The 21,177-nt window shown below is 45.9% G+C and overlaps 1 protein-coding gene across 1 annotated transcript in view; it reads right to left on the reverse strand.

Moving 5' to 3' along the window:
• The window catches only part of LOC144177974 (trehalose synthase/amylase TreS-like), a 205,794-nt gene that overhangs the window by 121,977 nt on the left and 62,640 nt on the right, over nucleotides 1-21,177 (reverse strand). The gene's annotated exons all lie outside the window — the stretch shown is intronic.

Genomic DNA, 21,177 nt, shown 5'->3' on the forward strand with positions numbered 1-21,177 from the left:
ATGAAACAGACTCCAGCGTTGGCCGTGATCGTAGCAACACCTGATGGAAACGGGAAAGGTACGTCATAGCGTGCGGCCATTCATGGTTCTGATCAATACTTATCCCCTCCAAAATAATGAAGGACGCTAACACTGATAGCAACGTTCATGTTGTATAGTTCGTCGCAACAGCGAGTAGGAAGCAAATCGGCTGCACTCTCGGACTTAAACCGTCGTGATATTCGGGAAAGTTGCGGACAGTTTCGCAACCGTCAATTCTTGCGCGTTAGTATGCGATTACTTCGTTTTTCTGATTGATAAAAAGGGTTGTACCATTAATCCTAAGAACTACAGACGCATCATCCTACTCCCAGTGTTTCACAAGGTGTTTAACGAAGTTAAAGTTAGCCGCATAGGTGACAGCTGAATTCCCGAAAACCCACAGAGCAGGCTGGGTTTAGGAAAGCGTTGTCTACCATGGATAACATCTGCGTTGTCAATCAAATATTAGAAAAATTCCCAAGATCCACGAATCCTCTTTACATGGCGTTAATATACTATAAGAAAGCATTTGTCTCAATACACATTTCCGCCACGATAAAAGCAATATTCAACAGGGAATAGATTAGACCTATTGAAGACATATAAAAGGGACATATAAAATGAAGCTTGACTGAAAAATACAGGAAAACGGATAAACTGGAAGTACTTAAGCCAGTGGAGGTTTCCAGATTGCGTAGTCTTGCTGAGTTATGCTGCAGAACACGTGCACAAAATGCTTGAAGAACCACAATCAGAACGCACGGCCATAACAATAAAAATAAATAAGAGTAAAACTCAAGTAAAGAGTAATAAGCATTCCGAAGGTACCCTCTGCAGCTCAGAAAACAAAACGTTAGAAGAAGTACAGCAATATAACTACCTCAGACAGAATATGCACTGCTGACGCCAACAACGAGAGAAACCCGGGGTAGAATAGGTGTCGGATGAGGAGCAGTCGACAAGCACTCCCTAATAATGCAAAGTAACCTACCTCAATCACTCAAAAGCAAAATATACACCCACTTCATACTGGCGGTCATGACTATAGGAAGCTAAAACTTGGCGATTTACTAAACAACTTGAAAGAAAACCTAGGTTCAACCACAGTCCTTCAATGCAATGAAAAGCATTGAAGGACTGTGGTTCAAGGGACCATGGAAGGAATACTGGTAGCAGTAGCATTTAGCGAAAACAAAGGAGGTTCATGGATCAGGGAATAAACACGAGCAGATGATATCATAGTTCAAGTAAAAGAAAAGAAATGGACTTCGTCCGGTTATGTAGTCACACGAACCGATAACCGGTGGACAGCTACGGTAACAGACTGTATAACAAGCGATGTGTCTAGAAGAAGGGAAAAGCCAGTAACAGGATGGAGGGATAAATAGGGAAATTCGGTGGCCAACACTGAACTCTAGCGGCGCACGGCTAGAGTAGGTAGACGTTAATAGGAGAGGGTTTTGCCCTGTAGAATTTCTGAGTCGACTGCAGTTGGTGTCGTTGTTGTTGTTGTTGATGATTATGATGATGATGAAAATCGGTGTTAGAAAAAATAGAAGTACCAGCCAGGAAGCCGCTGTGCAACTAAAAAAAAATTCCGAGAATCGCGTCCAGAAGAGACAAAGCGGCGTTCACAGGGAAATGAAAACAGATGCGCCAAAACAGGATTGGCCGCTGCCACCATGCAGTATGATTCGCCATCAGAATGGAAGCTGCAAAAGGGGGTCCGACTGGAGGGCACTCCAACGGCTAGTGAGCGGAAGCAGATTAGCAGGGTGTTCTCTGCGTGGTGGTCAGCTGATGGCGGGAGAAATATCTATGCTCAAGACCAAGATCAACAGTAGGTAAATAGTGGGTCCGACTAGGCTTTAGCTTTCCTATGGATAATTGTAAGCGTTGCCTGTATTTTTTTTCTGCAAATTAAGCAGCGCTTTGATACTTTGGAACCACTTTGAATCTTGTGCTCTTCATATAGCGTTTAGATAAAACTCTAATCTGATTTACATGTGACGGCACTTGTGCGAAGAGCTTTTTGTAGCGTGAGGAACACTGGCTGAGGTTGAGAAGTTTCGCTTAGCTCTGAAGAGCCGTGCTGCGCATGCGCGAGGAGCAGTGACATCACACGGCACACAGAACATTGCTCGCTCACCGGCGTCTCTCACACACCCCACGCGCCCCTTGTCTTCGCCGACCTCCGTTCCGCACGTGGCGGCCCGGTCGAATAGACGATAATGCGAGGTTTGGCCGGGTGTGCAACCGATGGCTCGGGCGTCGCAGCAACAACGGCGTGCGCCTGTATAAGCAGTTTAGCTCTGGGGTTGTTCTCGTTGCGCCGGAGCCGCTTGATAAATATACATGGGTCACATATTGCGTATACCGTGCGTGTCATTGAAGCAGCAGCAAGCATGATAATCACGCTAATCCTAGACAACCGGGAAAGCTAATAATAACCGGCTGAACCTTACCTCACGCTGCGTACATCCTGCCATAGCCGAGCTAATCCACTGCTATTTTTTTTGAGGGGGGGGGGGGGCACTTGGGCATATTGTTCTGCTTTTCACCACCTACCACCATTCTTTCGCGCCACATCCTAAACACAGCTATGCTGTCTTTTGGTCTTTTGTACGACGTGTTCCGTACAAATCGAGATAATGTAGACTATTCAGTATAATATCAAGGAAGGCAGTTTGCAAATCCTCTTTTAGTTATTTTGGTACCGCGCATGGAACAACGGCCATAGTGCGCCGTGGTTTAAAATATTCGCCTTATAATTTCTGCATCGCCCTGCGAACATTACTAACATGTGGGGTTAACTTACAGTATATTTTTTTGCGCTTATTGACAGCACGGGGTAACATTAAAATGACAGCATCTCCACTCCGTGGATGATGGCGAGGGTTTGGAGTATGGGGACTCGAAATGACATCCAAGTTTTGCCCCGAGTGACATCAGATTTGCGTCCGACTGTCATTCGATTTGAGCCGAGAGTTGCACATAGATTATGCCCTAAATGAAATTGAAACTCACGGCTCAAATAAAATTTAACTTGATTTTCGCTTGATGGTGGTGTGCGCCCGTATGAACGCGGACGGGCATTGAGAGGTCCTGAGGTACTCCGTACTGTTACTGTTTGACTCTCGGGTACAAACTCACGGCGTCGCCCAATGAGTAAGACGACTGACACTAACGCTGTCTGGTCTACTAGACACAGGCTGTCGGACGTTTTACGATTGTAAATGCTATGCGCAGGGACGCGGACGGAAATTGTGCTGTCCTAAGGAACTCAACACCAAATAAGTGTGAGGTAGCAAGGAAACCGCTGCATCTACAAACAACACAGGTGCCCTTAGTTTAAAGAGGTTTTGCCGTGTTAACTTTTACATAGGTAGCTCTCAGCTTTTTGGCCAATCCTCTCCATTTCAGTTTGTCATCTGACAACCGTGTTAGGTGCTCGGTACATTCAGCTTTATTGCACGGGTCAGCTATAGCTCACCTAAAAAGAAGATTCTTAAAGTGGCTTACAGGTATTAATTGGCACCTCGTGAAATATTTACCAACCGGACAGAGCATAAAGGAAGTAATCCATATAAAAGCGGCGTATGTACAAAGCCCCCGACTCCGATAAAAGAGACTTTGGAGAACACAGCTACAGATAGGTCGGGACAGGCTTTACCAATCCGTGTAGAAAGAAGATCCTTAGGCTTCATAAGAACATAACAGGTTTATAAGACTTAATGGCAACCATTTTTTAAATGTCGCTTCCTTTTTGTTTCTTTGCTTTTTTTTGCTTAGTTTTGGGCAGAACCCAAAGAGAAGTAAGTGCAGAGTAAAGGTGGCTGCGAAAGAATTCGTTCCTTTTTATTCCAAGAACAAAATTTATTACCTTGTGTTCTGCGAAGGCTACTTCGAAAGGGACCAATGCAAGTACACCAAAAAAGGCGCAGTGCTTCAGCGACAGTGGGAAACACCGTGATTAGCACCAAAATTCTTGTTCCAGTTCTAAAATGGCTAGGAGTTTGTGTTAGGCCGGACGAGGCGAATAACCTGCCAGCAATGTCATTACACGTTAGGAATTTTACTTTAAACATTTTCCCGAGGTCCGTATATCATGGTCCGTTGTTATTATTCCCTCGCGCGTTAAAAACTGATATAGCCGCATCGTTAGAAGATCCAGCGAAGGGACGAATGTAAAAAAAGACTGAGGGCTTGAACACCCAATGACAAACAAAAGAACGTTTCTTCTTAAAAACTCGAATCTTCTAACAATGCTACTTATCTTCGTTTAGAAGCACTGCGACACCATACGGGCATGCGATTGTTGTTTTTTTCGTAACAAAATAAGTCAGGTATAAAAAGGGAGGCAGAGAAACTACAATCCACAGTGTCGGCGACTGCACAAAGTGTATAGGGTGATTTGCGTGTGTTTGAAAAAGGGCCGGAAGCGCCGCTCCTAACAAGCGCTTCGGGGATAAACCACCATGTGCCTCTGACAACCGACGACGTAGTTCTACATAGAAAGGGAGTGGTTTGGTCGAGACTCATGGGAGAAATGGAAAATTCGGAGAACGCCCAAACGAAACTTCAGCGAGGGAGGCGGGGGGAGTGGAGTGCTGTACCATCAGCAACACAAGGAGCATCTAACAACGTTGGGGTGAGTGGAATGCGTGGAAACAACGACGCGGGTATTTCTTCCAGCGGTGGGATGTGGTGAGGCGTAGCAAGGCGAGCCATAAGAATATATGCCTGGGAGCACTGTTATCGCTGGCACATGCGCGTAGTCATTCGAAAACACACTCTCTCTTTGAGATCGTGCGAACCAAGCGCCCTCCGCGTTAGTATCATCATCTTATTTATGTCATACGACGATACGGGCGTGCTTACCTGAACCTAGGAAGACACCGATGTTTCTGTTTGTTTCGGCTCACAAAAACGTTTGTCTCCTCCTACGGCAGTGCAAAGGCGTCGCTTGTGAACTTCGAATAGCTCGATGCCTTGTAATCCTGAGCTAGTTTTTGGTTAGGGATTTTTCTCATCGCAACTGTGCACATAATCTTCTTTCTCACTCTGCTTCTCATCTCTCCTCTTCGCAGTCATTAAATTCATCGGGACGCTCCATGTTGCCCGTTCTTCCCATTACAAGCACGGGCAAACCTCACATTCGTTTGCCATATATTACTTAGGATGTGTTCAGAAAGACCTAATACCCTCACCACACAAAATATCTTATATTTCTAAGTGGTGCTACCCTACACTGTTTTTATTTAAAGAGAAAAGGCTCTTTAGGGTCATTTTCGTAAGTGGGGTGTCCTCACCTGCTAAGCCCATTGGCTCTAACCGCGACTACCGCCGTCACAAAAAAAAAATGCGGTGACGGCTACAACTCATGTTTGCTTATCCAACTATGAAAAATCATGCAGTAGCGGGAATCGAACCACAGACGAGGTGCGACAGAAAAGTTGCTTACCGCTAGTTTAAAAAACCGTCACTTGCAAGACACCATTTTAGGTATTGAAGGTGTGATTGTGATTGTGATTGTGCCAAATAAGAAAAAAATTCCTGAGTTCTAGACCAGCTGACCTGCTTTGAGGCGAAAACCTAGCATCGTTAAAATTTAAGCACAAATTAGATATCGCACTGCCAAGAAAGAAGGAAGACACCGGCGCTCACTAAAACCTGAAAGGATTAGATTCTCAGCAAACACATATACACACCCTCAGAGCCACAAAAGGAGACACGTGTCGCCGCTGCAAATGCGCATTTGCGGGTAAGACAAAAGGCCGTGCTGACTCAGTACCTCCCCGCTTTCCTTAAGAGCTTTTACTTCCTTCTCAGAAATACTGAGAGGGTTGGCTAATATACCTCCAGCCCGTAATCTGCATATGGAATGCTTCGGCCAGTTTGTTTGTTGCGCGATAATGGTGCTTGAAAAGTAACCCTGTGTCGTAAAAGCTCTGTTCACAGCCACATTCGCAACAATGTGAGGCCAAATGTGTGCATGATATCCCCTACCAAGATTAGTGATGCTCCCTAACGCGTGCAATAATGCACCGGCCAGTCTGGCCCGGCCATCATTTACACGACCACAGGTCAGAATAATGCAGTAGACGAAATTAGTATTGCACGGTGCAAAACGTATTCAGTGATTGATTGTACAACTACGCGCGCAAACGCCCCCACTTCGTCGTCTGTTGCCAACCATTGAGCACAACCTGCTGAGTTTATTTTTTGCAAAAAAAAACGCCCGACTGGCGAGTCTGTCAGCTATCATGTTCAAACGATGGGACAGCGTATGCACATACGGCCTGACGGCCACTTGTTAACATTTGTCCATATTAGGCTTGCCAAACGCGCTGCCTTTCAATTGCTTCCCATGACGCCGACAGACAGACGTTACCAAAAATGGAGCAAGTGCAAGTTCGTTCGTGCATGTAAATGGTTTATGCCTGCATGCAGTTTGGTGTATCGGGGAATATGTTGCGCCGCTGACTTTTGGTAGTTGATGAAGAAGCGGCGTCGTGAGAAATTAAAGACAACGTTGGGGGGTGCCTTTTAAGATTTACCCCAAAACAAAAATTGTGATGAAGTACACTCCAGAACTTCATTATTACAGTAAAAACATGGGTAATTTCTCAGAATTTTTCTGGGTATGGGTAATTTACTACAGCCATCCGAAATCGTTTACAGAATAAACACTACGGGATTGTAGAACTTTTTTGTTGGTCGTGGAGCGGAACAGCTATGCTTTATTAGACTAGCAATGGTTGCTGGATAGTTGGTTAATGGTTAAAAAAAACAAATACAGTTCCTGCATGCCTGAAGGACGACAGAGGTGAGGAATCAAAATAGCTGCCCTAAGTTTCACAACGGAATGCTGCGGTCGAGTTTCAAAAGCTGCCACCTACGCTTGAAAAATCATGCTATCCTCGTATAACCACAATTACTTCTTATCGCAAAGGTGCTCCACTGTGTTTTCTTAGTTGCCTTCTGGATTTAAACTTTGACTAGTCGAGCTTTGAATTTGACCAGCGCGAATTTTTGTCTTTTCATCGCAGCGGCTTTGACTTTAACCCTTTCCCATTCTATTTCGGCCAAGGAAACCTTCGCGTTCAACCATCGTGGTCGTTAGATGGTGGGCTGGATGATTTTCCTGTTTATTTTACTTTCCATTCACCCCTATACAAATTCTGACGGCTTCCACCCAGTCGGAAATGCGTCTGTGCTGGAGGAATCGGCCTGATGCACCCCTTTTTGAGGCAACTATAGGCGGGTTTTTGGTTTCTTCACTAGGCATTACACAACTTTTTGGTATTTGGCAAAGATACGTAAGCACTAAAAAGCACAAACTGAAGATAACATCCTGCCATATTTTTTTGTAACTATCAGTGCCAGCCTTTATTCCACAGAGGTGGCAAAATAGGTGAGGTACGAGGACGGTTTGTAGCTTGGCAGGTTGGGTGGCTGAATTACTTTAAGTATTGATAAAAGGACCACTATAAAGGTGAGAGTTCAGCTTAGGTTTTCAGCATCCCATGCTGTCGCTCACGAAAACAAAAAGTATAAAGCTGGCGGTTGCAGATAGAAAGTGTATGTTGCCGCCACGTTCCCACAGCCACACGGTAATCGACGTCGTCCTAACGGACATTTCCTTCAAAGCACACGTATCGCGGTATCCCATCGTTAAATTTGGTGTGGGAAGCATAGTCACTGAAGTCAGTGCAGGTAATTTAACATGGTAAAAATAAAAATTAATAATAATAATTTGTTCAGAATCAGGTCGCGTGAAGCCGGGCGCAGAGCGCTGCAAAAAGCGCTCATGTCAATGTATCCAATTCCCAACCTTACAAGCATCAGATAAGCTTACGTAGTCGTTAGTGGATTTAAAAAGAAATGAATGCTAATTATAGGAATTTTCATTTGTACTCGGATTGGGGGGCGCCAAGTGTACATAGCATGTCATTGTAGCCGATACCCACATTTAGAAGCGCCCGACAATTTACGTAGCCATTAGTTGATCTAAGAACACTACACATGGGGCTAGACTTCATTTCACCACACATATCCACTCAGAATAAACCCAAAATATTCAAAGCACCGAAGCAAGCACCGCAAAGGTAACAGAAGTCTGCGTAGTACAATGTACCGGCTAATTCATCTAACGAGGGGCGTGCAGAGTAATGGCACCAAGCGTCCAGCTGGCCGGTCCCGATAGTATAGTGGAGTCATAGACTTCTAGAGGTAGGAGGACACTACAGCCGTGCCAGGGACACCGGGCAGAGGAGCGCTTCTCAGAATCATTTCGATAGGGTGGTTGGGGCAGGGGACTTTCCGCAAACTCTAGATAAGCTTATTGCTCAGATGAAGGGTTCCAAGAAGAGAGTTGGGATGAAGCTCTTGGTAAAATACGATGCCAGCAAGCCGTACGCCCACCTTCCGAGACTGTGGAATCGCATGGTTTATGCCTTTAAAGCGTATCACTGATCTGGCCGGGCATCCCGGCGTAGGCGGTCTGTGAAGCGCATCACTAAATTTCGTGAGCAGTATGCTCTGCAGCTCCCAAATCAAGAGTCGCACCATCGGGGAAACCCGCTAAACGAAGCCGCAAATTTGTGTTGGGCTTAGCAGATGTTTTCAGCTATCATTGGACGGAAAAGGTAACTTCTTCATCTGAAAGCATGGTCTTGAAGTCCAACATATCCCAGCAGACTTACCTGTTACCTATGAAAGTAGAGAATGTTTTTTTTTCGTACACCTGAAAGTGTGGATACTTTAACGGCGGATATCCATCAGACGCAAGAGACTAGGAGGTTCCTTTTACGGTAGATTAACTGGACGAAGCCGTGTGTGATTCCAATACTCAAAGCGCACGGGACCTAATGGTGTGCGCTATTCATCACTTTTGAACATCCCCAGCTCCACTAAACTTGTCCCATTGAAAGTAATCAACAAATATTGGACAAATGATTATCTGCCCTTTACTTCGAAGAAATCAGTAATGATACCAATTCTTAAACTATTTGCGACCTTTTGACAGCATTGTTGGCTCCCAGTGTGCTTTGTATGTGTATCTTTTTTGGTTTAAATAAATAAACTCCAAACTTCAAAGCTCGACGGACAAGGTCGGACATTACAAGACCTCAGGCCAACATCCATAACATCCAACCTTCCGAAGGTCATCGGATGGATGTCTCTACGAGGAATAGAATGCTGCTTAGGGAAGTAAAATTCCCTGTCTTCAATAGAAGTTGGTTTTCATAGGGGGCTCTTAGCGCAAGGTATTATAATAAGGCTTCACAACGATGTTCTCGCGTAACCTAGCAAATCGCAGCTTCAAGTGGTTTCTGTGGTAGATGTCAAAATAGCATTGGGCTCCTTGCAACACTGGTTTATAGTTAACAGGTTCCAGGCCGCAATCATAGGTGGAAACCTCTATGGCTTTGGGAAGGCCTTTCTTGGATATTGCACTTTACCCGGAACGGTCGGGGACACCCATGGTGAGTCACAGAGGAACCAAACCGGCGTCCCTCAAGGCGCTGTCATATCTTCGGCTCTATTTAGCATCTTCATGTCAGGTCTCCTATTCAGCCTGGCCTCTATGCCGTCAGTGCAGACAGCATAACAGTGTGGACCAGTTCTAAGTCACCTGTGGAGAAAAAAGTGGCCCTGCAGACAAGTATCACTGTCGTCCTTGAACACATCTAGAACTTTAGCGTGAAAGTCTACACGGGAAAAAATCTAGTGCACGGCCGTCACCAACAGTCTAGGACTGCAAGCTGGCTCCGAACGCAAACTTATCTGCCGACTTTTAGGGTGCTCAGTCATTTTCGGGAAATGAACTGTTCGCCTATTTCGCATGCTCATTGCGAAGATGGAGGAGCTAAAAGCTGGCTTCATACCGTGGTGCACACTTTCCTTGCACCTTATGCGCCGCGTGTTCATCCGTTGATAGGGAATCAAAGAGACTTGGCTTTGTCAGGTGGCCCTATCCTATATATTACCAAAAGTTGTCGTTTCATGTTCATATACGCCATTTAACGCGTCTCAACGCATTCAGCTTGAGGGAATAAATTGCGCAGCGATGCGCTTGGTTACTGGAATACTGCAGCACTCCGCAGTAGCGGATTTACACATGCACAGCAATATCAATAGTTGGTGGGATGTTGGGGACCAGCAATCGCAAGATAAGCATGTCATCCACTCCACAACCTTGGCTGTCCGTCACATCACGCGGGACTTATATATCGTTGTCGAAAACCTAGAGCCGCTGTCCTTTCCTACCACAACTTGGGAACTTATAGTCTTAGTAGATGACATGCAGTTTCCGAAAAACATGAGTACAGTTAATGCCCCAAACCGCAACGCTGCTGCTAGACGTCACAGAAATGTTTAATACAACATAGCCCAATATAGGATCATCCCACTGAACACATGCCGCTGAGTTTCCACAAGGCGCCGCCATAGCTAGCCACGATTCTGAGTCCGACATCACCCTAGTTCAACAGCTTCCCTAGGAGCCCACTGTCACTAACCTCGAGCTAATTGCTGTAAGTGTTGCCTTCAGTCGGATAGGACAAAGACGACATCCGTCTTGCACCTGCATTGTGTACAATGACTCACTAGCAGTTTATAGACCTTTCCGTGCTGGGTGAGCAGACGACGCCGTTCTTAGCACTATTAGTAAAAAAGTAAGTGGTCTGCGAGAAAAGGGCTACAAAGCCGTCGTAAAGAAGATCCCTGCACAGGAAATAATTACCGGAAAAATAAACGCACACTGGTCAGCACGCGCTGGAGGCTTTTCTGCACCGTTGCCTCTCTGTGCTGTCGTTTCTACTTCTTGAGACTCTGCCGAAGTTTCAAATCCTTCATCGACTGCTATAGATGAGGACGAGACGCGCCATCGTGCACAGATATCCCCGCAGTGGTCGTCGGCACACGGGTAACACTGAAGAACGATATCGCTGTCCGCGTGTTACACACCGGAGGGTGGACAATGTTCGATTTCGTAGAGACCCGACTGGTCAACGTGTCTAACCAGAACTGTTGCACCTCATTAACCCGCGCTCATACACGACAACACAGTGCCCGTCATGCCGTGCAGGAGGTGCGACCAAGCATTTCCTTTGGAGTTGCCCTGGTGGTACAGCGCTCCGGGAATGAGCACTTCGGTCCTTCAGGGGACGTCGTTCCTCGCCCGTTGAAAGAGGGCATCAATACGGCATCGTACATCGGCCCATCGGACGCACTTCGTCTCTGGCAGCCCTTTCTTCAACGCACTAAGAAAAAGATGGACTCTGCCATTTCTTCGCGGAGCCGGTCTCATGACCTACACCCCCCTCGAAGAAATGGACAGCCAGCCATTTCCACCGCTGGTAAAGATCACCCTATTTCTGCCGCAATGGCTTAACCTGTTACGTGCAGAAATAAATCTGTAGAAAAACTTATATCAGCTTATCGTTTCTACAGGTCCTTAATTGTCGCAAATAAGAATAAAAGACTGAACAAAATCGTAAAAATTTCCCAAACACACCAAAAGAAGCTTTTTTATATGGATGGTGTAGTAGTTTGCCATCTCTGTTTCGAGCAAACCCAAAGGATTGAATATTCCACGATGGTCGTTCCATCTGTAAAATTTTGTTCCTGTCAGGTTTTACTTCTATTTTTAGTTGCCCGTTTCCTTTACCGCACTCTAAAACAAAAACAAGAAAACGACGGCCGCAGGTAAGTGCTCCAAATATGACATGATAGCTTTTCATTTAGGTATTTTCATGTCCCCGAAAAACAGAATGTAGGAAAGGATAGAAAACAAAAAAAAATTGTTACGAGCCGGGAACCTGTCTCCTGCGATTCCGCCGCTCTGTCCCTATTTCAGCGAGCGCCTTATTTGCAGAAGGCATGCCGGCATGCGGCTTCCACCGACTTTTTTGTATGTTCTCCATCCTCACCCATGATCTCACGGTGGTTTGCAGGGCGCCATTGCGCAGTCTACTCCTCACTGTGCGTGGAAGTCGAAGCCTAGCTTAGAACTCACAGGCGGGCAGAATGGTTTGGGTCATGGAGGTCCCATCAGCCCCAGAAAAATATCACCCGAACAAAAAAGCAAAAGCCCGACTTGCCTGGTTTTTTGTTGTTTCCCGGTTTTATCTCCACCACCATGGTACCAGTACACCTGGTTTTATCACCGGAGCCCCTTGAGAAGTCGGTCCTTTTGTAGCTTTTTTTACTTTCCGAAATTATTTTACGTTATTTTGTTGGCGTGCCTGCTCAGGTACTGTCATTTGTTTCTTGTCTAGTCTGAGTTAGGTGACCCTCCTATCTTTGCCGCGGACAGCCGGGCCGCCTGTTGTTCTCCTGTTGCGATTCCTTCACTTCTCTTTTGTTGCACTCCCTGGTGCAATTCCTTCACTTGCAATACCTTTCGCAACGGGCAAGAGGCTCCCCGGTCAGGGCTAATGAGAATGGGAGGCACTTAGGTGTGGCCCGTGAGGTCGCTTACGCTTAGGTCGGTTTTGTTTCGGGCACGCAAAACACCGCAGAATCCAATCTATGGGCGACGGGGTACGTCGTTTCCCGCTCCGGCCTTTCGGGACAGGCGAGCGAACGAAAGGAACACAGCTACGTCCTCGGAAGGATTAGGTTAGCCCTAAGGAGCACTCGATATCTCCTTCATTCAGTGGATCGAGTTACGCGAATAGATTCGACAGCAATCCAGAATGCCACTGTTTGTTGAAGCGCATGTTCTTGTCGTTCCACATACTAGGGATTATTTCTGCCCGCATAAATTTGTGCCCGAAAGCTGTGCAGGGCCAGTTTGTTTCAGATGGGTTCAAAGTTAATTTAAATATTTAATTGCTAAATTCACAATAAAGAATAAACATATTGGGGCTACCTTCTACGAAATATGGATGAAAAAATGCGATGAGACCTAAGCATTTGTTATGATGTAGGGATTGCCAATGCGATAGTGCTCCATTGCCGAACGTCTTCTTTATTTGTTTTCGTCATGCTTTAAGGTTTGAGTATTTTTTTTCGCATTTCGGCTACATGACTCGGAGCAAACCCGTGCTTGTATCCCTACGTAAACGGTATGTTAGGAAAGGAGCGTACCTTTCCACTCCCCCAATAGCTACTTCTCTAAATAGTGTGTTTAAATTACTCATTGAGGCTTCAGTACACATGTCTAACTTCTGTTTCTGGCTCGAAGGCCCCAGTACGTTAACTGGGGCCGCCTTTATTGAGCTACACTTACCCAATGAGCTGCGAGTGCGTTGCTGGTGTGCGTTCGTCTCGTATTCCGCAGGTCCTGGTTCCAATCCCAGACAGTCTTCATTCTGCCCCTTCCCTTTCGAACTCGTTTATTTAATATCGAGACAGCGTTCCTCAGCAGTTTTCCGTCGAAGATGTCACTCTTTTATATATTATTGTACCGTTTTTGTTCTGTACGCTTGCCATGGACGCTGGATATTCGAACGAGAGAGTAAACTGGTGGTCGGAAAATAAATTACTTGGAGACATATTTTGCCCGTGTTGCGTTCGCTGCAGTATTGTTGAGAGCTGCCATCTTGCAAGGGCGCGATTCATCGGCGAGCGTACGAATGAATTACCGAAGAAAATGTGGTTGGCGAGTCCGTTCGGTTCATATGGGAAATGAGCCTAGGCAAGCGCAGCACGCTAAATGGACCCGGTGTAAATTATAAACGTGGGGTCGAAGGAGGACCTTTGTAATTTGCATGAAAGTGCCTCTGGTCCTTGTCAACCATACTTCGAGTTAATCTTCAATATTGTGGCCCATTTTGATATCGAAAGCCGCAGAGCTTTTTCATCTATTTTGGGTAATTTATTTTTCTTCCTCAACCAAACTATATTTCCGGCACGCCAGTTCCCACTCTGGGCCACCGCAGGTTTGGTGTCTCAGAACCAAAATGGGCCATCATGAGTGGAAGGGATGCATGCAAAATGATTGGTTTATTTCGGCTTGTCAAGTCCCGAGTAATGTTTCTGATCGTGAAGACACCAAGGCCGTCGTAAAAAATAGTGCATTCCTTTTATTATTACGCAGCCCAATTTACCTTGTCCGCCTTTCTAGTGGCGGCATTCATTGACTTCGGTCAAGATCTCTAGACAACATTTGCTTTTAACGACCGTCATATCAGGAACTCTTCATTAGTTTCATAATAAATCCCTCCTCGATTATGAATGAATCATCCGCCGATACTTGCGTGCCACTGCATTTTTGCACCACGAAGCAAGAATAGATATCTGCATTCTACGTATTGCCACGTTTGGCGTATGCTCGTTTCTGTAGTAATAGAGAGATACGAAGTCAGCAAGTAGCGTGCGGCACACGTCAGTCAATAAATACATCAAGCAGTTCGAATACATCAGCCCACGGGACTGTCAAATGCTGGAATGCAATTCCGGATGGTATCAGGAGCAAGGAGCGCACCGTCACTATATGCAGTTGTTCATAGTGATCTGGTCGAGACTAATAGAAAACAAAAGTTATTACTAAAGCCCCACTCGCTTAGCCTTGGTTCATCACGGCGGTGGCAAAAGGCGCCACAAACAGGTTGCCCGTACGCCCCGCTACCAGGAATGAAGTAGCAAATGCAAGTGTTAAGAATTCCTATTTTTGGTTAAACGGATATAAATACACGGGTGGAGTCCAGTGAAAAATGCTCTCGGTTGAAAGTCGTGGCAGCCCGTTGAGCAAGAAACAAGCTGGCGTAAGACGAAGTCCGCTTAGACCGGCTGTTCTGGTTCTTGTCATGTGTGTGTTCCTGCATCTAACCAAGCACAGCAGCTTCGTAGCTGCTCCAGGCGAGTGGTTTTCAAACACAAGATGACTTTGTTTAGTGACTCAAGAGTCAATCAGCGAGCTGTCAGCATTTCCATGCGCAATTCCGGGTGCCGCAACAGCCCTAAATTTATTAGTGTTGACCACAACGAGCAGGTTTGACGGATCGCAATGATTCGAAGATCGCGGCGGGGATCCCCATTAACAATGAAACGGACCTTATTAACGACCATGGTGCCTTTTTTCAGTGGTTACGGGAGCCAAGCGTCGTGATCATACGTCGTAATTAGCTGGCGTGGCGGACGATTGGACGGCGCCGGGCATTCCACTTCAATGGCGTTAGTAAGCACGTAGACAATTTGGTGAACTTCATGACGGATAAGATACAGCAAAGGAAGCTCATGGTACTTTTCGTTCTAAATAATGTGCTGTGGTTGTCGGGCCGCATTTTCTATTTTCTGTACTTTGGGGACCATACCGGGAAGCTACCACTTGTCACAATCTCGGAAAGCTCTAAGGGCTGTGCGGAGTTTTCAGATAGGCGTCAGCTGAGCATATTTATAATCTAATTACAGATAAATCGTACTATTCGCGATTCCCTTGCTATTTAATACATCCGGAATCGACTGTCGAGTGCGCCGCAAGCACCTGAATGTTTTTAAGATTTATATTTACGTTTCCAAAAATTTATCTTTTTTCAATGTGTCACGTACTTCCTCTTAATTTTTTTCTATCCCAGCGACCTCTGAAGCTAGATGCTCCGTACTCTACAGGTGATCTCTACTGGAGTCACCATTGTAATTCACTTGGGATGACCATGGAAGTCAATATTGAAGTTTGTAGGGTGACCATTCGAGCCGGGATTGCAGTCCGTTGAGATCACCATTGCAGTTATCAGTAGATGAAGGAAGTTTAACTCCGGAAAGGTGGTTGGCGAAAACATGCATCCGAGCCAAGGCGGTCAGTATCGAGCTGTAAGTTAAAAACGTCCAAAAGATTTATTTGGGTGCGGTGTAATATTGAAACATTGCAATACTGAAGTGTAATTTTTTTTATTTTAGCACAGCAAATGTGCACTGCAGTCAGGTATTATATGTGCCAGGAGCTCCAAGTCATGTGACTAAAATACCTTTTTTTTCAGCCTGCGGAAAGGAGAACTCAAGAGAAAACCTTTCCAGAATGCGCTACACCTAAGGTCCGCATTTCATATATATTCCCAAAAGGCGTGGCAGTGATCTATCTAAGTCGCGGCGCCAAAAACTGCGCCGATCGTTCACATTCGCACTGTAGCGCTCGGGAATGAAACCTTCCTATTCCCGGGCCGTCTTCTTTCAAATGAGAAGAAATGGCAAGTGGATGATAAACCACTTCTCTCCTAGGCAAACCGAAAGAAAAGAAGCACAGAATGCGAAACCTGGGGAAATACCGATGACATTTAAAATAGTGATGCTGAGGGGGATGCTATACCGGTGACGTACGCATTCACGAAAGACATCAAACGTCTTGGAAGAGTGTGTGGTACCTTAAAAAAGCAGAAAGTACTAAAACGGTGGCCGAAAATTTTGCCACAGTTCGGTGATTTATCAAGCTGTTTTTGCTCTGCGAATTCTGACCGTGTAACGTGGACCCGTTTTTCGGCACCATTTTTTTTCTTGGTCGAAGTATTCCGCTGGCGGCTGCCGTCAACGTAACGTAACAAGAAACAACGTGAAAGCTGCCCACTCGATAGGCCTCTTATGTGTTGAAGCAATGGCGCGTTTTTCGTCGGCTGTATAAAGCAATGTCGCAACTCCCTTGAGACGCGAAGAGAATTCAAGATTCTGTATCCAACGTCGAAACCTAAGTGGACGAAGAAGAAAAGTACACAAAGCAATGTGGAACGATATTTCTCTAAGAGGAGAGGCGTCACGCAAGAAGTAGAGATGTGCCGGTGGCAGAAGCGTTCGAGCAGGGAGAAAGAGACGTATTGTTGTTCTAGCCACATCCGATACAGGACGCCGAAAGGCACGCGAGTGTGAGTAGTGGTTTTTGGGAGTGGAATGGTGGAGCAGACAAGGATGGCTCCAGACGACCATCGCCGAATGGCGCCACGCGCCCTGCGGGAAAACAGGGAGACTGACACGTTTAGCCTGCAGGTCGTGTCCCTATTGTTGTCCTTCTTTTCCCCGTATACCGGTCTCGCTTGGCCGAGACCGCTGAGAGAACAATCGACTGCGCTGGGTTTAGCAACCCCTGGCGGAACTCGATCACCTAGGCTTCGATGTGGAGTGTGGGCTGGTGTACGTGGAACGACCGCAATGGCAGAAAGGAAGCTTCCATTAAAGGGAGTGTTTTTGGCAAAGTAGGGTTGTTTTCGGTTCCCTTGTGATGATTCCAACAAGAGTGCGGTGAATATTTCATCTTTCTTGTTATTTCCATGCTAGTCTTTTCTGGTAAAGGTACGTGATTGGGGAGCGTGACCATTAGCTGCCTGCATCATTAAAAACCGCTTTTTCGCAACGCCATAAAAAGAGTCGCGCAAGATACCCAGAAGAAAAAGAAACACAAACGCATCGAAAACGGCGCTAGCTTAAAATCAATTAAAAAACGTGAAATAAATATTTCCCTTCACGACACGTTCCCAGTTCAGTGTATCAGGCGCGTAAACTTTTTTTTTCTGCTGCGGGGGGCGGTAGGTTGGGGGTAGGTCAATGTCATCACCGCCTATCTACGCCCACTGCAGGGCAAAGGCTTCTCTTATTATTCTCCAATTAATCCGCTGCTGTGCTAACTGCGTCGAATTTGTCCCCGCTAACGTCTTCATCTCATGTGCCCATCTAACGTTCTGCCACACGCTGCCACGCTTACACGCTCTAGTGACTTACTCTGTTACCGTTAATGACCAATCATTACCTTGCCTTCACAATACATGCCCTGCCTATGTCCATTTCTTCTTAAATTCTACTAATATGTCCTTGAAACACGTTTGTACCCTGACCCACTCTGTTCTCTTCTTGTCCCTTGATGTTACACCTATCATCTTCCGTTCGATTTCTCGCAGAGTCGTCCTCAATTTAAGCTGAACCCTCGTATTGAGCCTCCAAGTTTCGGACCCGTTGTTGAGTACCGGTAAGATGCAGCTGTCATACACTTTTTTCATGAGGGACAATGGTAGGCTGCCATTCATTCTCTGAGATCGCTTGCCGAATGCACTCCACCCCATTCTTATCCTTCGAATTACCTCTGCCTCATGGTTGAGATCCGGGGTCACAACTTGGCCTAAGTAGACATATTGCCTTACCACTTCAACTGTCACTCCACCTATCTCAAACCGCTTAGCTGTGCCGTGGTTATTGATTATTAGTTTAGTTTTCTGCATATTATTTTCAGGCCATCAGTGGCACTCTCTCCTATGCGGTAAGCATGCTTCGCAATTCGTCCACGGGTTACTTAGCAATCAACGTCATCAGGAAATCTGAGGTTACTGAGGTATGCTGCATTAACCCTTACACTTAGGTCAGTAATGTCAATCTAAGTTGCCGTATATTCTGTTTTACCTATGCAATGCGGCTTATTTGACGCGTAAGCCTTTTCGGGCTTGGGATGTTTTTTAAGGTGGCACACCTGTCAAGACTGTTTTCGCTGTTTTTGTCCCTTCGAAGAAACCTTCTCTCGAACTGCATGAAAAAGCTGGTTTGTGGTGATAAAAAAGAAGGTTGACCTCCTAGAAAGCGTATTTCTAGAGAAGCGCGGAAAGAACGAGGAGAATAGAGGGAGATTGTTGGCTATACATACACAAAACGTTTATGGACAGAAGAAGCTGCACAGAAGTTTGGCGTTCGGCCCTTTGTAGTTGCAATGGTTCCGTCTGTTGAGAGTGAAAGCCGTTAGTGGCATTCCAGCAACAACTCGATGGTATTGCAGCTTTCTTTGGAAGATGTTTAGCTGCATCGGTAAGATGGGCTTTGTTTTGATGTTTCTGTATTATGATGGAAGGTCAGTTGAAGAAATGTTTTTTTACTCATTTTATTCTTCATTACTGAACTAATTGGTTTCTGTAGCGACAGGTGTTTGCTAACATTACTGGCTTGTTTTCTCTGATCTTTTTTTGCATACACTTTCGATTTGATACTGGCTATAAATTTCAAACGTAGTTCTCCCAATGGTTTGTAGAAACTAAGAAATCAGGGGACCGTGGCTGGGCGAAGACGCGCACACAGATTAGCTGGCCGGTATTACACGGCGTTTTCTCTCTTTATCTGGAAAAGTTCAAACACGCATGGTTATTTTCCCTCTACGGGACGAGATAAAACATATTCTTTTCAGCACCCATGATTTCGGCTAGTACGTTTTCACGCCGTGTATCCAATGTCGCTTTATGGTCTCGATCGAGTGTTGCAGGTGGAGGCCCGCTTTCTTACTGCCTTACAAGAAGATATTTCAGCTGTAGCCACAATGCTTAGACGCGCTTTCAGAGGGCTATAAAACAACCCTCGCCACCTTCTATCTAGTGTGAAGAACCATAATTTTGAACCAGCTCTGACTTCAGTCACAAAGCAAAGTTTACGCTCTTTCTGCCGGTCTGTCACCCGGAAATTTCGTTTCGCCTATTTCATGCAACAAGTGCGGAGATTCAATTCAGACATATTGCTAAAGAAAGTGTAGTAACGCAAGGTAGACGATAAAGTTGTGGTTGATAAATTTACATTCGCTACTGCCATTCGAGATTCTGGGATCACAAACACGCCGTGACCTGTTCGCCCAGAATAAAACACTTCGTTATCTTCAGGGGAACTGTAAGGAGAATCCCACAGGCAGTTGGGGAGAAAAAAGTTGTTATTTGCGTATGTTAATGCAACCCCTAACTTCATACTAATGGCAACAAATCAGTCCACCAGGAAATTTACATTATTCAGTAGCAACTGCTTGCGATGGGGACTAGGGTTGAAGCCTCTTCGTACTACACGCGACTGCATGGAATCTACACTCTTAGGCATAAAATACCTTCCGGCGCACTAACGGCATTTATCACAACCATTACTCCCTTTGGGGCATAAATGTGGGCGGACGAACGGTTAGACCAGCTCCCGGTTGATCCGTTCGGATACTCCTCAAGGACAAACTCTGGTAAGAGAGCCAAAGAAAAAAAACAGCATCGGCAGGGATCAATCCGCCGACTCCCGCAACAATACCCAATTAATCCGATACACTACCACTAGGCCACGCCGCTTTTTTTTTGTTTAATGCATGGAAATTTTAGAAAAAAACAGACAAGACAATTAACTAACAATACAAACAGTAACAGACAGCAAATGGTATGAACGTCAGTTTAAAAAGATCGGCACCATTTGAAATCTCAGGCAAGCGAACGCATGAATCTAAAACAGAGATCCACTCCGGTAGATGACTCTGCGAAGCATAAACGCTCCGCACCAACGCCGCCTGTTCCCCCAAAATAAACTTGGTCGGGCTGGGGTGTTCCGCATTCCCATCAGTCATTGGGCACCTCCGCAAGCTAAGTAATTCTCGGAGAACAAAAAAAATTACACCAACTTTCCGTGGGCAACCATGAGGAGGATGCGAAGCATCATAGGGGTTCCGTGTAGGTTCCATTGTGTTGCAGTTATGTTGTTTCATTTATTTGAGCACGAATGGGAACGTAGTCTGAACCCCCATGTAGAGACAGCGAAGAGACCGACACCGGCGTTACCTGATCGAACACCTCCTGGTTCTCGTCTTTCTTTATTGCGTGCTCACGCTCCTACCCCGCTGCCCGCCCTTTTCGTCCTCTTGTCTGGTTGAGCTGCAAGGCGCGTGGCGCTTCCCAACACAGCTTTCCCACTCGCAATTCAACATCATCCTGTAAAGTTTTCAGTTCGTCATTTCCGTTGCAATTCAGCTTCGCGTGCCTTGGTTGTATCAGTAGCTTCTTGGCGTAGTTTGAATGGGTCAAGGACATAAGGCGCGTTCGTAGCACTTGCTCCTGTCTCGATTATGTAGCGCAGTGGGAAGAGCGCCACGTACCTCCCTTCGCGGCCAGAGAGTTGTGGGATCGAAACCGGGCGCCCCCAACGATTATTTCTTTTTATAGTGTAGGGGGAGAGGTGCAGATGGACGGACGATAGACGACAGAGCCGAGAGCAAGTGATGCTTCGCATCTAAAACGTCTTATCGCACCAAAGTAGCATCTTCAAATGGCAAGTGGCGAATGTTGCATGGGGTGATGTCAGTGATCTCTTTCAGTGTCGGGTGCAAAACGTCCTAGAAAAACACCGCCCCACTGCACAGCCCATACAATGGTCAAAACACTACAGTTGATTCCACAAGTGGCAATTGTCTGATCAAGGAATCGGCATCCCTTTTTCGAGCAGCCGCGTTGTAACTGG

This window comes from Haemaphysalis longicornis, unplaced genomic scaffold, assembly GCF_048455015.1.
Source record: "Haemaphysalis longicornis isolate Haplotype H1 unplaced genomic scaffold, Haemaphysalis longicornis Haplotype H1 scaffold_36, whole genome shotgun sequence".
NCBI classification, from domain to species: domain Eukaryota; kingdom Metazoa; phylum Arthropoda; class Arachnida; order Ixodida; family Ixodidae; genus Haemaphysalis; species Haemaphysalis longicornis.